We start from the raw sequence: 6145 nt of genomic DNA on the forward strand, positions 1-6145 counted from the left end.
TGTGTGTGTGTGTCAGGGATGTGCATCTTTCCCTCTCAAGACATATCTAGATACTTGGGCTCCGATATGACACAGGAACGATACGTTTTAGTTTGAAACGAATCGATGCGATTTGGTTCGATGCGCTAACATTTGTTGCATAAACACATTCATTTTCCATTCTAAATTAAATCTGCTGCTGATGGAGCTCATGAGCTGGGACTCTGTGAGAGGGATCTGTCTGAGCTGATTTCTGTCTGTATGTGTGTAAATGATGTATGTATATGGTGTATGTACTATGTAGGCACCTGAGCCGACCCATAAAGGATACTAGGCATATATCTACCACCCCACTACCACTATCAGCTTAGTGGGGGCAATGTAGCCTATGTTTTTTGTCCCCCCACTTTGGTTCTGAAATCACCATCACTCACTAATGAACCTGTCATTTTTGCAGATTAAGTGTTTGAGCTAGTAATGTATCATTATCATTTACAAATTATCTATGACATAGCAAATAAATATATAGCACAACTTTGGATATCACCCCATCTCAAAATCGAATGGTTTTGAGCATTTGAAAGTTTTTACAGAGTGATCGTCTCTTCTCCTCTTGATTCGGCCATGAAGTGCGCCTCGCAAAAGTGATTGCTGTCCCCATTATGAAATTATCAACTTTACCCTGTATATCAAAAAATTACCATGTACACTGATTGTTTAAAGCAAAACAATTACTGATGGTGAACCTGAACAAAATATTACGTATTTTTGGAAGGTAGAAACTTTTGAACGTTTTCTGACCGATGCATGCTACATTTGGATCGGTTTGGGGTCCGCAGACCGATGCACTTGTATCTTAAACATTTGAATCTGGAGCATGTCTACTCCTTATATCTAATAAAATGTCAGATATACAGATATACAGTATATAGATAAAGATATCCCTTGATATTGACCCTTTTCGCCCAATGCTGGGAACGACATATCAGTGAATCGTTACATCCCTAGTGTGTGTATTTCTGACGGTCCTCTCCTGTGGTCTAGCTGGGTATTAAAGGGTGGTCCTGGGGGTTTCATCAGGCCTGTCCTCTCCGCAGCCAGGTTTACTGACAGGCCGTCACTAATCCAGGACACACCCACCAATACCCACAATCCCAAAGGAGAAGTCAGAGGTCAGACAAACCAACGGATGGACGGGGGCTCAGGCATCAGACTTCACAGGTATTTGGGAAGGTACTTTTCGATCACCTGTGAGGGAGAGAGACATGAGTCAGAGCAAGTTTCCTATTACAGGGTTATCTGCAATATCTCATTACAAATCAGGGACACCCCTTTAGGCTTTGAACAATATAAACATGGTCACCCTTAGTGCCAGTCAGGGCTAGCAGCAGAACAAATCAGATTGATTTCCATAGGCGGGCACGTTTTTTCAAGGGACTAACATTTTTTAAATGGGTGTTATGGTAAATACCATAGACAGCTTGTGAGTAAAAATTTTTGGGTAGCTTAAAATGTATCCTACCATTTCTATCGATCTGCGTGAAATTATGATTATTTTTATGTGCATTTCCGTGGAACAGTTTCATTTCAATAATAACGTTTTAGTTTCTCAAAATTAAAAGTTAAAATTCAACTTAAAGAGCACCAGCCTCTGCCATATGGAGCCTCTCTCCCAGCCTCTCTCTCTCCCACTACTCTCTCCTCTTCCATCCTATCATCTCTTCCCTCTGCTCAATCCTTCTCCCTCCAATCTCCTGATTCTGCCTCCTCAACCCTCCTCTCCTCCCTTTCTGCATCCTTTGACTCTCTGTGTCCCCTATCCTCCCGGCCGGCTCAGTCCTCCCCTCCAGCTCCGTGGCTTGATGACTCATTGCGAGCTCACAGAACAGAGCTCCGGGCAGCTGAGCGGAAATGGAAGAAAACTAGACTCCCTGCGGACCTGGCATCTTTTCACTCCCTCCTCTCTACATTTTCTTCATCTGTTTCTGCTGCTAAGGCCACTTTCTACCACTCTAAATTCCAAGCATCTGCCTCTAACCCTAGGAAGCTCTTTGCCACATTCTCCTCCCTGCTGAATCCTCCTCCCCCCCCTCCTCCTCCCTCTCTGTGGATGACTTCGTCAACCACTTTGAAAAGAAGGTTGACGACATCCGATCCTCGTTTGTTAAGTCTAATGACACTGCTGGTCCTGCTCACACTGCCCTACCCTATGCTTTGACTTCTTTCTCCCCTCTCTCTCTAGATAAAATCTTGCGACTTGTGACTGCAGGCCGCCCAACAACCTGCCCACTTGACCCCATCCCCTCCTCTCTTCTCCAGACCATCTCCGGTGACCTTCTCCCCTACCTCACCTCGCTGATCAACTCATCCTTGACCGCTGGCTATGTCCCTTCCGTCTTCAAGAGAGCGAGAGTTGCACCCCTTCTCAAAAAACCAACACTCGATCCCTCTGATGTCAACAACTACAGACCAGTATCCCTTCTTTCTTTTCTTTCCAAAACTATTGAGCGTGCCGTCTTTAGCCAACTCTCTTGCTATCTCTCTCAGAATGACCTTCTTGATCCTAACCAGTCAGGTTTCAGGACTGGTCATTCAACTGAGACTGCTCTTCTCTGTGTCACGGAGGCTCTCCGCACTGCTAAAGCTAACTCTCTCTCCTCTGCTCTTGTCCTTCTAGACCTGTCTGCTGCCTTTGATACTGTGAACCATCAGATCCTCCTCTCCACCCTCTCCGAGCTGGGCATCTCCGGCGCGGCTCACTCTTGGATTGCGTCCTACCTGACCGGTCGCTCCTACCAAGTGGCGTGGCGAGAAGCTGTCTCCGCACCACGTGCTCTCACCACTGGTGTCCCCCAGGGCTCAGTTCTAGGCCCTCTCCTATTCTCGCTATACACCAAGTCACTTGGCTCTGTCATATCCTCACATGGCCTCTCCTATCATTGCTACGCTGACGATACACAACTAATCTTCTCCTTTCCCCCTTCTGATAACCAGGTGGCGAATCGCATCTCTGCATGTCTGGCAGACATATCAGTATGGATGACGGATCACCACCTCAAGCTGAACCTTGGCAAGACGGAGCTGCTCTTCCTCCCGGGGAAGGACTGCCCGTTCCATGATCTCGCCATCACGGTTGACAACTCCGTTGTGTCCTCCTCCCAGAGTGCGAAGAGCCTTGGCGTGACCCTGGACAATACCCTGTCGTTCTCCGCTAACATCAAGGCGGTGACCCGATCCTGCAGGTTCATGCTCTACAACATTCGGAGAGTACGACCCTGCCTTACACAGGAAGCGGCACAGGCCCTAATCCAGGCACTTGTCATCTCCCGTCTGGATTACTGCAACTCGCTGTTGGCTGGGCTCCCTGCCTGTGCCATTAAACCCCTACAACTCATCCAGAATGTCGCAGCCCGTCTGGTGTTCAACCTTCCCAAGTTCTCTCACGTCACCCCGCTCCTCCGCACACTCCACTGGCTTCCAGTTGAAGCTCGCATCTGTTACAAGACCATGGTGGTTGCCTATGGAGCTGTGAGGGGAACGGCACCTCCGTACCTTCGGGCTCTGATCAGTCCCTACACCCAAACGAGGGCATTGCGTTCATCCACCTCTGGCCTGCTGGCTCCCCTTCCTCTGCGGAAGCATAGTTCCCGCTCAGCCCAGTCAAAACTGTTCGCTGCTCTGGCACCCCAATGGTGGAACAAGCTCCCTCACGACGCCAGGACAGCGGAGTCACTCACCACCTTCCGGAGACATTTGAAACCCCACCTCTTTAAGGAATACCTGGGATAGGATAAAGTAATCCTTCTACCCCCCCCCCCCCCCCTCTTAAAAAAAAAACAAAAAAACATTGTAAAGTGGTTATAGGGTGAATGCACCAATTTGTAAGTCGCTCTGGATAAGAGCGTCTGCTAAATGACGTAAATGTAAATGTAAATATGGACACATTGATAGCCTACACTGTGATCCATTGGCAGCTAAAGAAATGAGGATATGGGACTCATTGGCTTTAGGCCAATGCAGCAGTAGGCCTATAATGTCAAATCAAATCAAATTTTATTTGTCACATACACGTGTTTAGCATATGTTATAGCGGGTGTAGCGAAATGCTTGTGCTTCTAGCTCTGACAGTGCAGAAATATCTAATAAGTAATATCTAACAATTTCACAACATATACCTAAAACACACAAAACTGGTAAGGAATGGGATTTAAGAATATATACAGTGGGGAAAAAAGTATTTAGTCAGCCACCAATTGTGCAAGTTCTCCCACTTAAAAAGATGAGAGAGGCCTGTAATTTTCATCATAGGTACACGTCAACTATGACAGACAAAATGAGAAAAAAAAATCCAGAAAATCACATTGTAGGATTTTTAATGAATTTATTTGCAAATTATGGTGGAAAATAAGTATTTGGTCAATAACAAAAGTTTCTCAATACTTTGTTATATACCCTTTGTTGGCAATGACACAGGTCAAACGTTTTCTGTAAGTCTTCACAAGGTTTTCACACACTGTTGCTGGTATTTTGGCCCATTCCTCCATGCAGATCTCCTCTAGAGCAGTGATGTTTTGGGGCTGTCGCTGGGCAACACAGACTTTCAACTCCCTCCAAAGACTTTCTATGGGGTTGAGATCTGGAGACTGGCTAGGCCACTCCAGGACCTTGAAATGCTTATTACGAAGGCACTCCTTCGTTGCCCGGGCGGTGTGTTTGGGATCATTGTCATGCTGAAAGACCTAGCCACGTTTCATCTTCAATGCCCTTGCTGATGGAAGGAGGTTTTCACTCAAAATCTCACGATACATGGCCCCATTCATTCTTTCCTTTACATGGATCAGTCGTCCTGGTCCCTTTGCAGAAAAACAGCCCCAAAGCATGATGTTTCCACCCCTATGCTTCACAGTAGGTATGGTGTTCTTTGGATGCAACTCAGCATTCTTTGTCCTCCAAACACGACGAGTTGAGTTTTTACCAAAAAGTTATATTTTGGTTTCTTCTGACCATATGACATTCTCCCAATCCTCTTCTGGATCATCCAAATGCACTCTAGCAAACTTCAGACGGGCCTGGACATGTACTGGCTTAAGCAGGGGGACACGTCTGGCACTGCAGAATTTGAGTCCCTGGTGTCGTAGTGTGTTACTGATGGTAGACTTTGTTACTTTGGTCCCAGCTCTCTGCCGGTCATTCACTAGGTCCCCCCGTGTGGTTCTGGGATTTTTGCTCACCGTTCTTGTGATGATTTTGACCCCACGGGGTGAGATCTTGCGTGGAGCCCCAGATCGAGGGAGATTATCAGTGGTCTTGTATGTCTTCCATTTCCTAATAATTGCTCCCACAGTTGATTTCTTCAAACCAAGCTGCTTACCTATTGCAGATTCAGTCTTCCCAGCCTGGTGCAGGTCTACAATTTTGTTTCTGGTGTCCTTTGACAGCTCTTTGGTCTTGGCCATAGTGGAGTTTGGAGTGTGACTGTTTGAGGTTGTGGACAGGTGTTTTTATACTGATAACACGTTCAAACAGGTGCCATTAATACAGGTAACGAGTGGAGGACAGAGGAGCCTCTTAATGAAGAAGTTACAGGTCTGTGAGAGCCAGAAATCTTGCTTGTTTGTAGGTGACCAAATACTTATTTTCCACCATAATTTGCAAATAAATTCATTAAAAATCCTACAATGTGATTTTCTGGATTTTTTTCTCTCAATATGTCTGTCATAGTTGACGTGTACCTATGATGAAAATTACAGGCCTCTCTCATCTTTTTAAGTGGGAGAACTTGCACAATTGGTGGCTGACTAAATACTGTCCCCCCCCACTGTATGTTACATGGTTACATAAGACAGAAGATTACTTAAGGAAAAAACTGAAGGAGGGTGGTTGGTCAGGGTGGGCGTATAACGCAAATGTCTAGCAACCCAAAGGTTGCGTGTTTGAATATCATCATGGACAAGTTTTTTTGGCAACTTTTCAACTACTTACTACTTTTTAGCTACTTTGCAACTACTTAGCATGTTAGCTAACCCTAACCTTAACCCTTTAACCTAACTCCTAAACCTAACCCCTAGCCTAGCTAACGTTTGCCAGCTAGCTAACGTTAGCCACCTAGCTAATGTTAGCCACAACAAATTGGAATTCGTAACATATCATCCGTTTGCAAATGTGT

The sequence above is a fragment of the Coregonus lavaretus genome (genome assembly GCF_964263955.1).
Source record: "Coregonus lavaretus genome assembly, chromosome: 19".
In the NCBI taxonomy this organism is placed as follows: Eukaryota; Metazoa; Chordata; class Actinopteri; order Salmoniformes; family Salmonidae; genus Coregonus; species Coregonus lavaretus.